General features: G+C 43.5%; 1 long non-coding RNA gene across 2 annotated transcripts in view; it reads right to left on the bottom strand.

The window, feature by feature from the left end:
• Nucleotides 1-8,843: 8,843 nt before the first annotated feature.
• LOC138117724 (uncharacterized) overlaps nt 8,844-16,451 on the bottom strand; it is a 41,258-nt gene continuing 33,650 nt past the window's right edge. For both annotated transcript variants that reach the window (XR_011154828.1, XR_011154829.1), the window contains exons 3-4: nt 11,597-11,822; nt 8,844-9,812 (exon numbers count right to left, since the gene is read on the bottom strand). This is a non-coding gene — a long non-coding RNA (uncharacterized lncRNA). The remainder of the gene's footprint in view (nt 9,813-11,596; nt 11,823-16,451) is intronic.

Raw genomic sequence — 16,451 nt, 5'->3', positions numbered from 1 at the left:
GAGGCAAGAGCTGAAAAACAAATAAAACAAAATAAATGTGTCCTGCATAGGACACGTCTGAGTGTATCAATACATTACACATTCAATATACGAGAGTGCATGACTCCAGCAGAGCTATAGCCAGAGCCATGCACTGCTCACACCTCAGGGCACAACAGTATTTCCACACACAAGCAGGATTGCCAACAAAAACCAGCCAAGTTGGCACCTCAAAGTCCAGACTGCTGGCAGGTGCTGAACCTCCTCCTTGCACAGAACACCTGCCCTGGGAAGCTGCCAGTCTGATACCCAGATGTGAGCCAAGTGTGCAAGATCCTAACCTTGACCTCTGAAATCACAGGCAGGCTCCTCTGTGGGTTACAAGAGGAGAGTCCACAAGGGGAACAACCTCTGCAGCATCCACGGGGCCAGCGCCAGGGGAGGATTCCCACCTCTCCCCCTCAGCCTGCTGCTCACTCCAGCACTGCTGCTCTGCTCTGTCATTGCTCCTGCATGACTTTTCATAAGTGAAGCCACATCCTTTAGTGATCCTGAGCCTGACTCATAAAACACATTGTACCCTCACAAATGACCTGAAACTGAGTTGGCTTTGGTGCCGAGGAGCCTTCCTGTGGCTGAGAGAGAACGCCCAGCTGATGTGGAATGCAGGGAGTCCCCTCTCCAAGAGAAAAGAAGTTTCTAACCCAGAACAGCAAGATAATGGACTTCAAAGCTGTGGGGTTTATGCATGGAAAACCTGTCACTGGTGCAGGACTGAAACCTGCTTATCTTGGCCTTTCACATGGTGTAATTTGACAGGGCACGTAGCACATCTAAAGGGAAGGAGATGGAAATGCATCTAACTGTACTGAATTTATTTACTTATTTATTTTTAAATAGTGACAGGACTTACTCTCTTCAGCTCATGAGCAGCCCCTGTAGAAGTGGATTAGTACATGGGGCACAGCAGGTGGTAGAAAGTAAAATCCTTTACCAGGTTTGCCCACACTGGTCAGAAATATATTTGTAAGTTGAAGAAATCATTATACTCCTGAGAGTCCTTGGGCAGGAAATGAGTTTATCATTTGCTAGCAAATGATTTTGACCTTTCTGGCAAAGGTTAGAGGACAAAGATATATTAACTGGAGTAATTTAAGTCAAGTGTCAAGTAACTAAGAGTTACATGGCCTTGGGGAAGAGTCTGGAGTCTTAGTTGCTGGAGATGTTTCAGCATTTGATGAAGTTTACTACTTTAAGAACATAATTATCATCATAAATTTCTGGGGTCTTACCTGGATGGGACTGTGACAGTTTAAATCTCTGAATAAAGTTTATTGCCCACTTCATCTGTCACTTGATACCCATAGCACAACACTGTGCCAGGCTGCCAGGGTTTTGTTGGCAGCTCTAATGAGGGTCATCTTTGGGATCACGATGCTTGCACTCCACTATTGAGGTGAGAACTCAGGTCTTCAAATGGCTGCATGAAGAGTGCCAGACAGAAATATTCCAACAGGTTCCTCAGTTTCCCCTTGTAATCTGAGACTTGTTACAACAAGCAGGAGCTCTTACAATGGCCTGCTGCCACCTACATGTCCCACTGCACAAGCAGCACATGAACAACAGCATGGCTTTCTCAAAAAAAAAGTTTTTTTAACAACCCCCTCCCCCTCCCAAAAAAGCCTCACTAAAAACTTTACCCAAGATCTAAGCTCCTCACTTTTCTGTGTTTCCTTCTGTTCCCACATAATTCTAGGTGCAAGAGGAAATGTATGCAACTGGATTTCTACCTGACTTCTCCAATAGATAAGGTCTGGACAGATCAGAAGCTATTATTATCCAAATGATCAAGAAGTGGTTTCCTAATTTTATTGTTTTGTTAGGATATGAGACTACTTCCATTTGAACACACTTTACTATAATACCCAAGCTAAGGGCTTGTTGAAGCGATACCTAAATTAGTATCTAAGTTCATCACCTTAAACAGTATATCATTGCTTTTTCAAAATCTCAAATGGAAAGCAAAAATCCCTGCTGTGCTCAGATGCCTTCAACTTTGTTAATTCTTAGTGTGCAACCCAGATTATTGCTCCTGATGTCAAATGAACGTGTGTGGTCCTCTGCTCTCCCTCTGCAACAGAATGAGAACCAGCTTATCTCATATCAGCTTCTAGAAGAGCTCAGCTCTCTGAGATTACCCACAATGTGTTCTATTTTCTGAGCTAAATTAATATTTAGGGAAAAAAATAACATGAGAGATGCAAATTACTGAAAGACAACCAGTTGGCAAGTTAGCCCAGGATAAAACACTGATATTTGAAGGCAATGCACAAAACAGCTCAAAGTTCAGTCCTGCTAACACGGCTTCAGAGGGTTATCTAGAAATAGGAAAGGCAGAAACAGAAGCTTGGGAACATAATGACTCAACTCTTACCCGAAATATCAGCTAGCCTAGCCAGGGACTGACATTTCTTCCTAATGCTGAGAAGAGGCATCCAGGGAAGGAGGTTATGTGGTGATATTTTAAAAGGGGCCTGAGTTCTCCCATGGTTTGCAGCTAAATGATTTTATTTTCAGGCTAGACTCCCAGCCTTGTACCCAACACAACGAGGACATTTACATAGAATATGGAAAATCCATCTATTCTCTATTTCACAGCAGGGATTTAAAATAAGTCTTCCCTTTTCCAGGAAGTGCTTTCCCATGGAACAGGAGTGTGTCCCGAGGCTGTGCAAGCCACCAAGCACATCCTCTTGGTGAGCATGAAATGCCTCTAGAGAAGCCCCAAAAAGTGACTTCTTCACCACTCTGCAGCCTAGGGAAGCAGGAAAGCAAACTCCAGGGCCTCTCTTCCAAGCCTCTCTGCCTGGAGCTCATCTAGTTTGTAACACAGACCAACAGTGGCTGAGCTGGCAGAGGAAGGAAAGTCTCCTTGGCCTGATTAGAGCATCTACTTAACAGGCAGGACACCGAGGGGTCGGTTCTCCTTCATGAATATTCAAGTTCTTTAGACAAAATGAAAGGGCACTAATGAAAGGCTGAGAACACCCCTGCAGCCTCTGCCCACGGTGGCTTGAACATTGGCTGCTGAGATCCTTTGGGGTAGGATTTTGTCCAATCCTCAGCAAAGGCCATCACCCCGAAGTGCACAGTCTGAGGAGTACCTTCACTGCTTCCCATCTCTCACCCTCACACTTCTGTATAAATCCAGCTCTTTAACTCCTTTGCTACTCTGATGTTCAAGATATGTTTAAAGATGGGAATGACTTCTTTCCAGACTACATCAAGGATTTGATCCAAATTAATTTGGGTTTTTTTAATCTTAATGAAAGGAAGTATTTTATAAAATCCAGTCAAAATGGACTTTTTCTTTCCAGCTATGGAAAAGATTCACATGACAGTAATTCAGACTTCCTGAGACTACAGACAAAAAGGAGAAAAAGAAAAATGCTTTAATAACAGTAACAATATTTACAGTTTAAAACTACTTTTCGATCTCAGTGTTATTCATGTTTTGTCTCAGAGAGTGAAACTGATGCACTCTCCAGTAACTCACACTGAAGCCCACAGCAGAACACAACCATGACTCAAATGCTGTAGATCATGCTGCCCTTAACACCATTTGTCAGTGCTCCAACAATTTTCTGTAGTCAAACATGAGATGAAGCACAAACCACACTTCATAAGATACTATCATCACTCTTTTGACAGCTCACAGATTGAAACCCCCTGGTTTTTTTCTATAACAAAGTATCTGTTCCTCAGAACCACGTGTTATATCACAGTTCTAATCTAAAGAAAATTCCAGTTTGCATTCAATGAAAGACCAAGTGGGAAAAGGAAGAGTTTTCAAGATCTGCATCAAGATTTTGCCATACATTTCTCTGTTCTGGGCTACTCCAGCATTCAGCATTTTCTATTGGCCCTTACTAGTGGTTCCTCTATTCATCTGAAAATTCAAGACAGGCGTGTATTGAAAGATTGAGTCCTGATATTACCAAGGCCCCAGTTTTCATTTTTTGGAAAGTATTATGAATGTGGGAAAAAAAAATCACAGGTAGCATCTTTTCCCTGTGATCTCTGCAGCAGCTACAACAATCCCATCCACCCCAACAGCTGCCTCCAGTGGCTTCCACCTTCTCCCAGAAATCATGAGCCTATTGTATATATCTAGAATTTAGATGTATTTCTGAATTGTAGAATGGTTTGGCCTGGAAGGGGCCTTAATGACCATCCAGTTCCAAGCCCCTGCCACGGGCAGGGACACCTTCCACTATCCCAGGCTTCTCCAAGCCCTGTCCAACCTGGCCTGGGACACTCCCAGGGATGGGGCAGCCACAGCTTCTCTGGGCAACCTGTGCCAGGGCCTCCCCACCCTCACAGTAAAAAATTTCTTCCCACTATCCAGTCTAAACCTGCTCTCCTTCAGTTTGAAGCCATTCCCCTTATCCTGCCACAAGGAAGGGCTTTAGAGCAATGAGCAGTTCCCTCATCACAGAGAAGGATTAAGACAGAGACTGAGATCTCCTTTTTAAAGACAGAGGCAAGTCGGGAGGCAGGTAGCTCAGCCACAGCACAGATCACCACAAACCAACCTGCCAGGAATTAAAAATCCACGTTCCAGTTGGGAACATACCTTCTTTCCCTCCAAAGCTGCAGCCCCTTGCTGACTACCCTTCACTTCCAAACAGCCATGGGGATGCAAACTCAGGATTTGCTTCCTGGCTTGGTCATAACGACCCCGAAACTCGCTGGCAATTCCCGCAGGAATTCTCACAATCCCAAGGAGCGGAGCTGCCCTCTCCTGGGAGCAGTGGAGGCAGCAGGGCAGCCTCCCACAGCCAAACACATCATTAGCAGGTGGGGAAAGCTGGTGGAATGGGAAATTAATGCATCGGGCAGCCTCCTCCAGATGGACTGCCCGGCTTTCCCATTTACGGTTCCACTACAATTGTACTATGGGATTAGGATTCAGCGTCAGCAGCATTTCTTCCACAGGCTTCAGAAAGAGGTCATTTTGCATCAATTTCTTAACATGTTTTCCAGATAGGAAGCTACATGGATTGTTAGGTTAAATTAATAGGGCAAAGATTAAGTGAATGCTTTGTCAGAAGAAGAGCTTACAGAGGACTTTACTGGGACTGAAAAAACACAACCTGAACAGGTACCTGGTGCTGTTCATGGCAGAAGTGTGTTTGCACTTAGGATTTTCCTAAATCTCCTGTTAATTTACGAAAAAGAAAAAGGATTCCTGATCTGTGAGTGATGAAGGGAAGGAAATCAGCCTGCAGCTGTAACCCAAAACACAGCAAAACCCTGATCTCGTTGAAAGCAGAAAGAGTTTTCATTGCTACATGTTCTTATTACACCAGACTTGAAGCAGAGAACTTGGAGCTGGGGGACAGATTAGTGGTAATATCGTAATACAACTTTAGCAGCATCAGCCAGCCCTTCCAGGTCCCTGCTCCCCTTTTGGGATACACTAGCATAGACAAAAGTGAGGAGTTAGCTCAAAAAGGCTGCAGCATAAAAAAATATGGGTTTGCATTTTTTTTTCCTGAATATACATATGTGATGTTTTTAAAGTAGTGATAAAAAGCTGGGATTTCCAGAAACATTTCCCTACTAAGTTGTCGACAGAAATCACAAGGTGGATGATTTCTGCAATTTAAAGAGTGGGAAATGGCAGCCAGTATGCTAATTAGGAAGAGTTCTAGGAAAAACATCTAAAGCAAAGCCCACCAGGAATAAGATGGGTATATGCTTTTAAGATTAAAAAAAGTATTTAAATTGCCTACTATAGCCTCTGATGGTTTTGTTTCTTATGGGGATTTCTTGTTTGGTTTTAAAAGAAAGTTACTTTTCTCTAATAACTTCTTCTTCTGCAGGCACTTGGGATGAGGACAATCAGGTGAGTCACTTCCTGAATATTCCTGCATCCATATGGCATGTACAGGAAATCCATTAGAATTAGTATTTCTTTACATGGTTATTTATTTGAGTAAGCCCTTGCCTCAAAGCACTGGTGTTGTTCTCTTAACATAATAATTCTGAAAAATCACCCTTTTCTTCAATGCCCCGTAAGCAAGGAACATAGTGCTGCTCTGTGAAGACCCATTGCTCTGGCCCCTTGCAAAGAAAGCACCAGACTTCAGAGCATGTTTCCCCCAACAACAGATGCCTCTCTACATTTCAGAAGCTGCAGATGCCATTTTCAAGTGAGGGGGGAAAAAATGTCAGCTATCACTTGCAATTATTAAAAATTCATTTGTCTCTGACTGCTTATTGCTCCCATGTATATTTGGACATAGTGCCATTCATTGCCTGACTAATCATAGCTGCCTCCTGACTTCCAGTCTGCTTGGGATTTTTGACAGGGCACCTGATGAGAGACACACATAATTAGTGAGTGTTTTGCATATAACTGGATACAAGAGCTAGATCCTCACTTAGATTCAAGCCAAAGTCACTCTGTTGGGCACAATTCAGCTAAGAAAATTGCTGAGGATCTCCAGTAGAAATTTCCCATTTTTGTTTGATTTCATTGGAATTAATTTCTATGAAGAGAAATCAGGGGTTTTTTATTGTGGTTTGCTCATAATCAGGTTCAGTAAAGACTCTAGACAAATGGGCTTGGAACGGGTTTGGAAAGATATGAGTAGGCTGAACTCTTCATGTTTAGTTTGTGGGTATCATTTTTCTCAAGAACTCCCTGTAAGCTGTGGGAAGGAGCCCAGTGAACATCACATGGAGAGACTGATCTTGCCAGGACCAGCAGCTTTGCCAGACATAGGTCACACAGGATGGAGGGACCACAGCAATTCCTGACCTTTTCCTTTCATCTTCTCTTTCCTCCTTCTCCTCCCCAGCTGGCATCCTCCCTTAACTGGCCAGTACAGTCCAGAACTGGACTCTCAAGGAGGACTGGACTCTCAAAAAGGCAGAGAGCTGGCAGCAGAAGCTGGAAATCAGAAGCAGAAATGGCAGAAGAACCAGAAGACCTTAAAGCCTCAAAGAAAACGGGATCTTATCCTGCCTGCCACCAGCAGATGGGATGCAGTGCTGCTCACAGGAGAGAGAGAGAGAGAAGGAGAACCAGAACAATAACTACTCTCTGGATTTAAGGAAAGTTGATAAACCTGACTGTCTCCTCCTCATCTTGCCCAAAACAGACTCAGTGGACAGGAAACCTTTCAAGGAGCAAATCATTAGCAGCAGGTGGTGCCATCTGTCCTACTCTAATTCCTTCTTGCTCAAACAACTGATGTCCCAGTTAGTGAGGAAGGTAAAAAACCAACAACAAACCCCCAACCCTAACTGCCAAATAGACAGGGAGTGGGAGAATGGCAATCAAGGAGACAGAATACTAATTTTAGCTGAATAACATGAAATAAAAATACTGTTAATAATAATAAAGAACTATGAAAATGTAACTGTTAAATGATGCCTTCTCTCTGTGGTCTGCTCTTTTGCACCTGTGCCTGAAGATGAATGATTAGACAGAAAAGCAAACCACAGACTGGTTTTACCCTGAGCTGAAATGCAAAGGCCAGGGCAGTCTTGGGAGAGGCTGCATCACATCCTGCCCTACTGTGCATTGCTGTTATCACTGTCCAGCTGGAGGTTCCCATGGTGCCACCTCTATGAAACATGGGCAGACACTGCCTGGCACATCATCCCTCTGTCACCTGGGGCTGAGGCACATCAGCCAGGTTTGCATCATTTCCATCACTGCTGCTTTAGCTCTGGGCAATTTAAGGGATTTTCCTGTCAAATCTACCTTGCATGTCACAGACTATCCTTTCCTATCTCTATTTTAATATGCAACCATGTATTAAGCTCTCTGGAAAATGCTGAACAATAAATATCAGCTCTGCACTATAAGCAAGACCCTGTTGCAACCTCAGCAAAATTATCCAAGAGCTCTTTGGTTCTGCAGTGCATGTAGCAGTAGAGAGGCAATTTCTTCCACTTGGACTAAATCAGCTTGAAAGAAATAATGGTTCATTCTCCTGAGCTCAGGACTGACTTTTTGAAGCAGATATCAAAACAAACACTTACATACTAAGTAAATTTCATGTTATAACAAAGCAGCAATCCAGCAATCCCCCCCTTCAATTTATGAACTGCAAGAGTTAGAACTAAGTTATGAGAAAAATAAAGGGATTCACTTTTGAAAGAGAAGGAAGAAATGACAGAAAGTATTTGGCACAGTTAAAATGAGTTTTATTTTGAAGCCATTCAGAATTTAGCACTAGGAAGAATACCTTACTGAGGCAAATAAAGAATTTGCTGGCACCATGAGAATAAACCTCCTACCTCAACAAATAAAACAGGGTTTGATCCAATCTCCCCAATGTTGCAATGAATAATATTCTTCCAGGTCTGTGTTTCCACTGATAATGATTGTGCTTGACATGCTCACATTGCAGACATTCTGCACAGATTGCATTTAGCACAGGTTGAGTTCAGAGGAACCAAGGATGCCACCACGCTGCCATTGCACCTCCCAGACGTGGCCATAGGAGCACTGAGCTAGGAAATGCCATTTGATACAGGGCATGGATCGAGATAAAGGGGAGAAAGGATGGTCCAAGGGTTGGGGGAGGAAGGGTGGAGAAGGTAATTCCCCTTCTGTGCTGTATACTTCCTAAAAGTGATGCCTGAGCATACTAGAAAAGCAATGGTGGGCACATGCTCCTTTGCAAGTGGAAATAATGGAAAAAAGGACTAAACCAGCAGTTTCTGACTGGTGAGGAAGGAAAAGACCACTAGACTAGAGGGGGTTCTACACACCAAACCAGTGCTGCTCCTGAAACAATTCCACAACAGGAATTTATTCCAGAGATTAATTCAGTTTCTGATTTTAATTTTCACATAGCACCACAAACACCCTTTACCCACCCTCTGGGTATCCCTTCTCCAGAAACAGACAACATTTAGCAAAAGCCATTGCATGAACTCACTGCTGCTTGCACTTCATTTTTACACACACAATTTCTAGATCTTAAACCTACCTGATAATTTCAGATCTGTGTGGCTTCAAATGTGATTTGTGTTTAAGAATTCAAGTGTGTCCCCAGTGTGACATATTCTAATACCCCTCCCAGACAAGAATTCAGGCTGAAAGAGCCATTTCCATTTGCTCTTGCTCTGAGCAGGTCCAGAGGCCACTGGGCTGGAGCACAGCCTGAACCTCCAATATTTGGCACAATTTTTCTCAGGCCAAAACTTCACATTCAGTTTAGAGAGGGTGACAGCACCAGGAAGAGTCATTGAATTCCACAGAGATGCCCACAGTTGTCCTGAGGTTCCTCCTGCTGCTGTAGTATGGAGTACAACTGAAGGAACAAGGGGATGTTGCACATAAGTTTTCCAATTCTCAGCTGGCCACGCCACAAAACTCCTGAGGTCTCTGACCAGGGTATGATAGTGACAAGTCTCAGGAGCCTTCATGCTTGGTATTCCTCACTCTTCCTTCCTGACATTGATGGCAATTCTCAGCCCAAAGCAGCCCTGACACTTTCTAACGGAGCAGGAACATAATGCAGACCCTCCTCTCATCACAAGCTGGGCTTAACCCAGCAGCTGGGCATTCCCAACAGCCCTCGGTCACTGGGGGATGCTCTGCTCCCCACATTACCACAGAGGTGCAGCTCTCAGCATTTTCACTAAGACACAGGGATGGGATTTGTGTGCTGCCTGTGAGGAAGTCCTGAGCACAAACACCTCCTGTTCTGTCTCCTTCCCCTATGAGCACAGCTGTTCACAGTTCAGCAGCAAAGGAGGGAAACAGGAGACACTTGTAACCAAGCACATCTCACTTCCAGGCACTGAAAGACATAAATAATAACAAGCATAAAGACATTCTCTGGTCCATCTGTATTACAAGCACTGCAATATGAAAGCTTCAGACCTGCTTTCAAAGTCCTTGGGCAAAAAGAAGTGACCCAACCTAAGGCTGTTCTGTGCATCAGTGGTGAAGCCATGAGAAGACATTTTCCTTTCTGCTGTCATTTTGAAGTCTGTTTACTTGTAACCTTAAAAGGAAGTGAATTACCTCAAAAGAAAAAAAAAAAAAAGAAGAAGAAAAAGAAGGATGACTGCCTGATCTCCCAGAACACCTCAATACCAGATAAATGTTCCTTCTACAGAAACGAGTATTAGAGCTTTTGGATGGCATCTTTCATTCTGTGAATTGCCCAATTACTTCAGAGAGATGTTGTGGCATTGTTGAATGCTGATAGAAACTCATTGATCTGTTCCCAGACTTCCCAGCACACAAAGGATGGGAAACACTCCTGGCTCCGAGTTTCTATAATGTGCCTTATTGATCCTGTGAAATGCCAAACTCTGCACTTATTTACAAACATGCTGCACTTCAAAGCCCCCATGCATAGAAAACGTCCTGCCCAATTTATTTCCTTTTTACTGAAACATTTTGTATGAAAAATTAAATCAGCTCTAAGTAATAGACATGGATTTTTGCTTATGTTTACCATGCAATTTTACCCAGAGAGAACTAAATGTGGATTTGTAGAATGCAGTGATTTTTCAGCTCAGAAAATCACTTATTTATATTATTAGCATAGGTTTAATAAACTTGTTCAGATCTGTCTTAGGAATGTTGGGCTCCATGTGGTCATTGATCAGTTTGTCTGCCCAGGGCTCCAGAGCTCTCCCTTCACCTGCAGAGGCTGTCCATACAGGACACACAGGAATCAGTGATCCTGGTGTTCCCAGACCTGCACTGTACAACCACTTTGCTCTCACACACACAGATTTATTTGAACTTCCATAAAGCCACTTTTCCTGCAAAAGTCCAGGTTAATAGGAGTCAGGAAAACACTCAGTTGCCACAAAAAACTTATCACTCACTTTTAGGGCTCTTTCAAGCTGCTTTAATACCTTACCAAGCTTATTTACCTAACACAGTGGCTGATCAGTAGCATTCCAAGGTCTGGTTTTTGTCTTTTCACTTAGGCAATTTCTAGCCAGAAAGATTTTGTTCTCTGGCACATGCCTGTTCTCTCCATACTCAAAGTTTTCACTGATATTACTTCAATCTCAAAGTGTGATTTTTTTGCCAACACACTTCTGCTTGTACTGTTTACTAGTTCCCTGCTACTGTCTGTCTTACCAGCAAGACTACTTAGGGCTAGTAAAGGACTGACTTTTCCTAACAACTTCACTTACTTAACCATAATTCTGAAGCAGAATAATGTCCTTTCATCGATACTAGACGTAAAAGAATTGTGTTCATCAGGCCTGGTAAGACACTTCTCTAAAAAACCACAGAAAGCAGATCTGACTCAGAATGTATCATTTTTCTACCTGTGGCTTTGGAACAGATCAAGATTTGCCCCATACTTATTTTTATCAAATTAATAGGTATCACAGCCTTCACAGTATCCCCCTGAGTAGAAAGCTGCCCAATGGGCCACATTTGCTTTCATTACACCTGCAACAGACTGTGAAGAAAGTAAGGCAGGAAGCAGCCACGACATCCTAATGGTTTTATTCCAGTGTTTCCATGGGCTCTCATCAGAACAAAGAGTACTCTGCAACACTGAGCAGGTGCTCCTCTCTACAGGGTAAATACCATGATTTCTCCTACCTTCCTCTGAGGCCGAGATTGATCCCCAGACTGGCACATCCTCTGTAAAGCTGTTTTGGGACACGCAAGTCACCTTCTCCAATCCTCTGCAGAGCTCAGACACTTCTGGGTGTTGCCTCTGCACCTCCTCCTTCCAAGCAGAGGTTGCTCAGGGTCTCCCTCGGGGCTGTTGGCACACACAGACTTCCACAAGCCAGCAGTGGAGGTCAACAGCTCTCCTGATCAGCTGAAAGGATAAATATAATCAACATCAAGTGGGAAATCATAGAAACACTCATAGAATGGTTTGGGATGGAAAGAAACTCAAAGACCATCTCCTTCCAATCCCCTGCCATAGGCAGGCACACCTTCCACCATCCCAGGTTGCTCCAAGAGCCATCCAACCTGGCCTTGAATACCTCCAAGGATGGGGTGGCCACAGCTTCTCTGGGCAAGTGCCTCATCACCTGCCCAGTAAAGGATTTTTCTTTAATATCTACTCTAAACCTACTCTCTTCCATGTGGTCATTCCCCCTTGTCCTGTCCCTCCATGCTCTTGTAATGAGCTGATCTGGGGTTTGCTGAAGAGAAACAGAACAGAGGGGTAAAAGGAAGGAAACCACCCCAAGTCCTAAAGAACACCATCCCCCTGCACACATCAAGGGGCACTGATTCGTTCAGTGCAATCAACCAGAGAAGCAAACACTTACCCCATACGTCTGTTTCTAAACTAGAAGAAACAGGTTAATGTGCAACTGATTCATAAGCCATGTGCTAGCCCCCTCCCCAGGGATGCATTTCACCCTGGAGTTTAATTAAACTCTCCTCCTTAGTCAAACAGTGTTTTTTTAAGAGATTCTGAGAACAGTTTTTTATTCCCAGTTGATTTTCTTCCATTATTGTATGTAGTCTTTTCTTATTTATATCACACCTTTTGTGTATTCCATAAGCAAACCTAAGTACCAAACCATTAGTATACTGTAGCTGCACAGGCTCTTTCCAAAAATTTACAGTCCCAGCCAAATCTTGCCTGAGTACAGAAAGTAAAGATCAATTTTTCCACATCTGAACCAGACTGGATTTAATTCCATCCAACACATTCAAATGACAGCTTGGGAAACACAAGATTCTGTAAGGTCCTGAGTTGAATTACAACCAGTATTAAGGCAGTGGACTGGAGATGTCAATTGTGGAATATCCTCCTAATGTTTATTAACTTCTCTGTCAATGAGAATCACTGCTCTGACAACAGAATGGCTGGTGAAAAATCATTGTCCATCTGTTCACAGCTCACATCCCAGGGTAAAGGACTTGCTTTCTTTGCTGAAGTGTAAAAAGTCGTTTGAGTTTGAAAAGCACTAGAAATGCCTCTGCTATCACATGCAGTGAGCCACGAAGCTCAGACTGTTTTACAGGGGCACTGTCACAGCATATCAGGAAAAATCAGCCATTTAAGGACTTCAAAATCTCCCACTCTGGAGCCCAGGCTGAGGCTGCCACACGCACGGCTGGAGCCTAACAAAGGTCAGCTCCTTTAGTGTCGTGTCACCGTGCCAGGCACTGCTGCAGCCACTCTGAAACACTCCCCACATCCCAAACCACCTCCAGAACACTGGGTCAGCCCATGCCATGTGCTTTTGCTCGCCAGCAGGGTAAGAAAACCCTGTTTCAGCATCCCCACAGTGCTCCTCAAAACACTGTGCAAAAACCACGTGGCAGCCAGAAATGAGTCATGAAGGACTCCAACTTCTGATGTTTGTATCACCCTGTACAGATGAGTAAACCAACATCCTCTGGACAAAAATCACCACTGAGAAGCCTGGTACACCCAGTCTAAATAATTGACTGCATGTAGAGTTTAGAAGATTAATAAATTAAGTGTGTGCTGCACTCCCTGCAAACCTTCAGGCCCCAGAACTAGACAGTTCGCATCAGGTGCACTGACAGGATAATACTAATTAGATAACAAAACAACAATGTAAAGCAAATGATGTCTAGATAAAAAAAAAAAAAAATACCATGGATGTTGGAGGTTTTCTCTGTGGGGAGAACACAGGCTTGTGCATTTTTCTGGAGAGAAGTAAGGAATGACTTATCTAACTGAAACTACAGGGGTGTAGAGGGAAGGGAGCAGGAAAGACAGACGGTAATTCTGTGAGCTGGAAAGTGGCCAGGATGCTGGGGTTAGCAGCTACACATTTTCAAAAGCATCATGAGATCTTATGTGATTACAAACCATCAAGAACCTGGTTCTAATTCTTATCCAAGTTACATTTGGCAGCAGAGCAAGGCAGCAGTCCAAGGCACTGCATTCATTTGGGCTGAAGGACAGAAGTCACCTATACCCCACATCCCTATCCTTTACTTCAACTTCTTTTGGATGTTCTCATCTAACACTAGGAATGCCTTGGAGAGCAAGTCGCTGGTGAGATGCCACATCCCCAAAGCTGTAAAACCCTTGGCAACCACCCCCTCAAGAAGGACTTGCTGTAAACAACTGTGGGAGGGCTCATGAGCACCGCCTGAGCAGCCAAAGCAGCGCTGCAGGGGGTGCAGGGGAGTCACCTCTGCTGCTGATATCCCAAAAAATGCCCACATTTGCAGGTGCCCTTGTGCAGTCCTCTCTGAACAATGTACAGACATCACCTTCTTTGGGTACCAACAGCAGCATCACAGCAGTAAACAAGCAACAATTCTCTCCCCCAATCCTGAAAAAGCCAAATCCCATTTCATTGGATCTACCACAGCTGCAAGGATCCTTTTGCTCACAGAGAGCATAGATTGTGCTACCCCCAAGGTATGGTGCTTGTTTCTGCTTCTCATGCTCTTACTACACATTCCCCCAAGTTCTATTTGGAAAGACTCTTAGTTAAACTTACAACATTTATTGTAAGTAGCCAGGATACCATTACTGTTAGAACTGCAAGAGACTATCACAAGAGTTAAAATGAAATGCCAATACCACAATTTGCTGTTTACAATACAGTGCATGGGATTTGCAGACATGATATAGCAGTAGCACAGCAGTTCAAGTGTATTAAATGTGCCATAAACATCTAAATTGCTGGTGGTGTTTTTTAAAGAATCAAAGACACCAAAGCAAATATCATGCCCCTTAATTGGGAACAATTGCAGAACGTTTGCAGAATCCCAGGAGCCCAGCTAACAAGGGCTGCAGGGATGAAGCAGAGAGAACACCTTGCTCAGCAGAGAGTCTTCCCATTACATCCCAGTATGTACAGGATACACATTTATCAATAACCAGAAGAGTTGCAGGCCTGGATTTCAAAATACAGCAACTATTTGAGGTCCTTGTCTGATGGCATTTGAGCTGATTTGTGTTTCCCCCAGAACAAACCATGAGCTTTAACAGAGGGATATGCATGTTGATCTCCTGAACACACTGCTGGAGTGGTGTGGTTTTTAAGTGTGTGCTTCCTCAATCATTAGTTATTTGCATATTTGTTTCCCTTTCTGCTTCAAAAGCAAGTCTCCCTTATCTCATAAGATCAGATCCACTTTAGAACAACTAAGATTAAAACAAAAAAGTTTTTTTTATCTACTGTTACACTATTCTAATCTTCAAACTTCCTAGCAGCTACCTTTATATTTCTTTCCAAACTTCAGCTTCACACATCATCCAGAGAAATCATTTTAAAATAGTTAACACTACAGAAACATCGAAGCTGCCATAGAAAAGGCTTTTGAGCTTGAAGCATAACAGGGCACAATTTCATACAGGCTTGGTCAGGAGACTGTTTTTGGCACTCTCATCACCTGAGGTACCAACAAGGACCAAGGTGCACCTGGACAACCAAATGAGCCCCAGCCAAAGAAAAGGGTCCAAACCCCACCCTGAGGGATGCACATTTTGCAGTCTTTTGTGTGCTGGGTGAAGAATCAGTGACACTTCATTTGGAAAATTACATTCCAGGTTAGGGGATGGTGGAACGAGCAAGAATTTCAGAGCACTGCACAGGATTTCCTCTGAAGAACGGATACAAGACCTGTTATTCAGCACTTCAGGAGGTATTTGCCCTTGAAAGTGCTGTCAAGAATGACAATATTCAGGACAATCCAAATTCTGGGATGGTTTTGGCCCCAGATAATATTAAGGAGGGAAAAAAAAATAAATTGAAAGACAAGCACATTCTCTTAATAAAAATCTTCTTATCTCTTCTCTATAAATTCTTGCTCTTGGGTCTTGGTCATTTTTAAAATCACATCAGGCACCAACCTGCTACACAAGTAACAAACCTCCAGGCAGTTATTATTCAACACTGGACTTAAAATTAATGTAACAATTTTTAGGTACCTCCAAGCAAAACAAAAACACATTTCCTAAAATTTCCTACTTCAAAAAAGAAACAAATACACCTGTCTTCTTTAGGAAGCAGCAGAAAAGCAGCAGACAAGTTGTGCTGTGAGAAAAAATAAAGAAATCAACGTACAGATGATGACTTCCTGTAGTGCTTCTCACTGGCTGCAGCACTTTTCACTTGGCTGAATCCCACCTTCCACAGAAGCAATGACACCTCCAACAAGGGCATCAGCCAGAGAGGATAGGAGTGCATGTGACCACCCAAAAATACAAGTAATTAAGTCATAAAATATCCTGAGCTGGAAGGGACTCACAAGGATCACCAAAGTCCAACTCCTGTCCCTGTGCAGGACACCCCAAAATCCCCCCACGTGCCTGAGAGCTTTGCCCAAACACTTCTTGAGCTTTGTAAGGCTTGGGGCCGTGTCCATTCCCTGGGGAGCCTGTTCAGCCCCCCACCATTCCTGGGGGAAGAACCTTTTCCTGAGTGAGGGACTGCTAAGGGACAACAGCCCAACAGGCATTCAGTAGAGATTGGTGGGTTTTATCCAAGGT

Source organism: Aphelocoma coerulescens, chromosome 12 (assembly GCF_041296385.1).
Source record: "Aphelocoma coerulescens isolate FSJ_1873_10779 chromosome 12, UR_Acoe_1.0, whole genome shotgun sequence".
In the NCBI taxonomy this organism is placed as follows: Eukaryota; Metazoa; Chordata; class Aves; order Passeriformes; family Corvidae; genus Aphelocoma; species Aphelocoma coerulescens.
The sequence above is the reverse complement of the archived record's forward strand: the minus strand, read 5'-3'. Positions and strand labels throughout refer to the sequence as shown.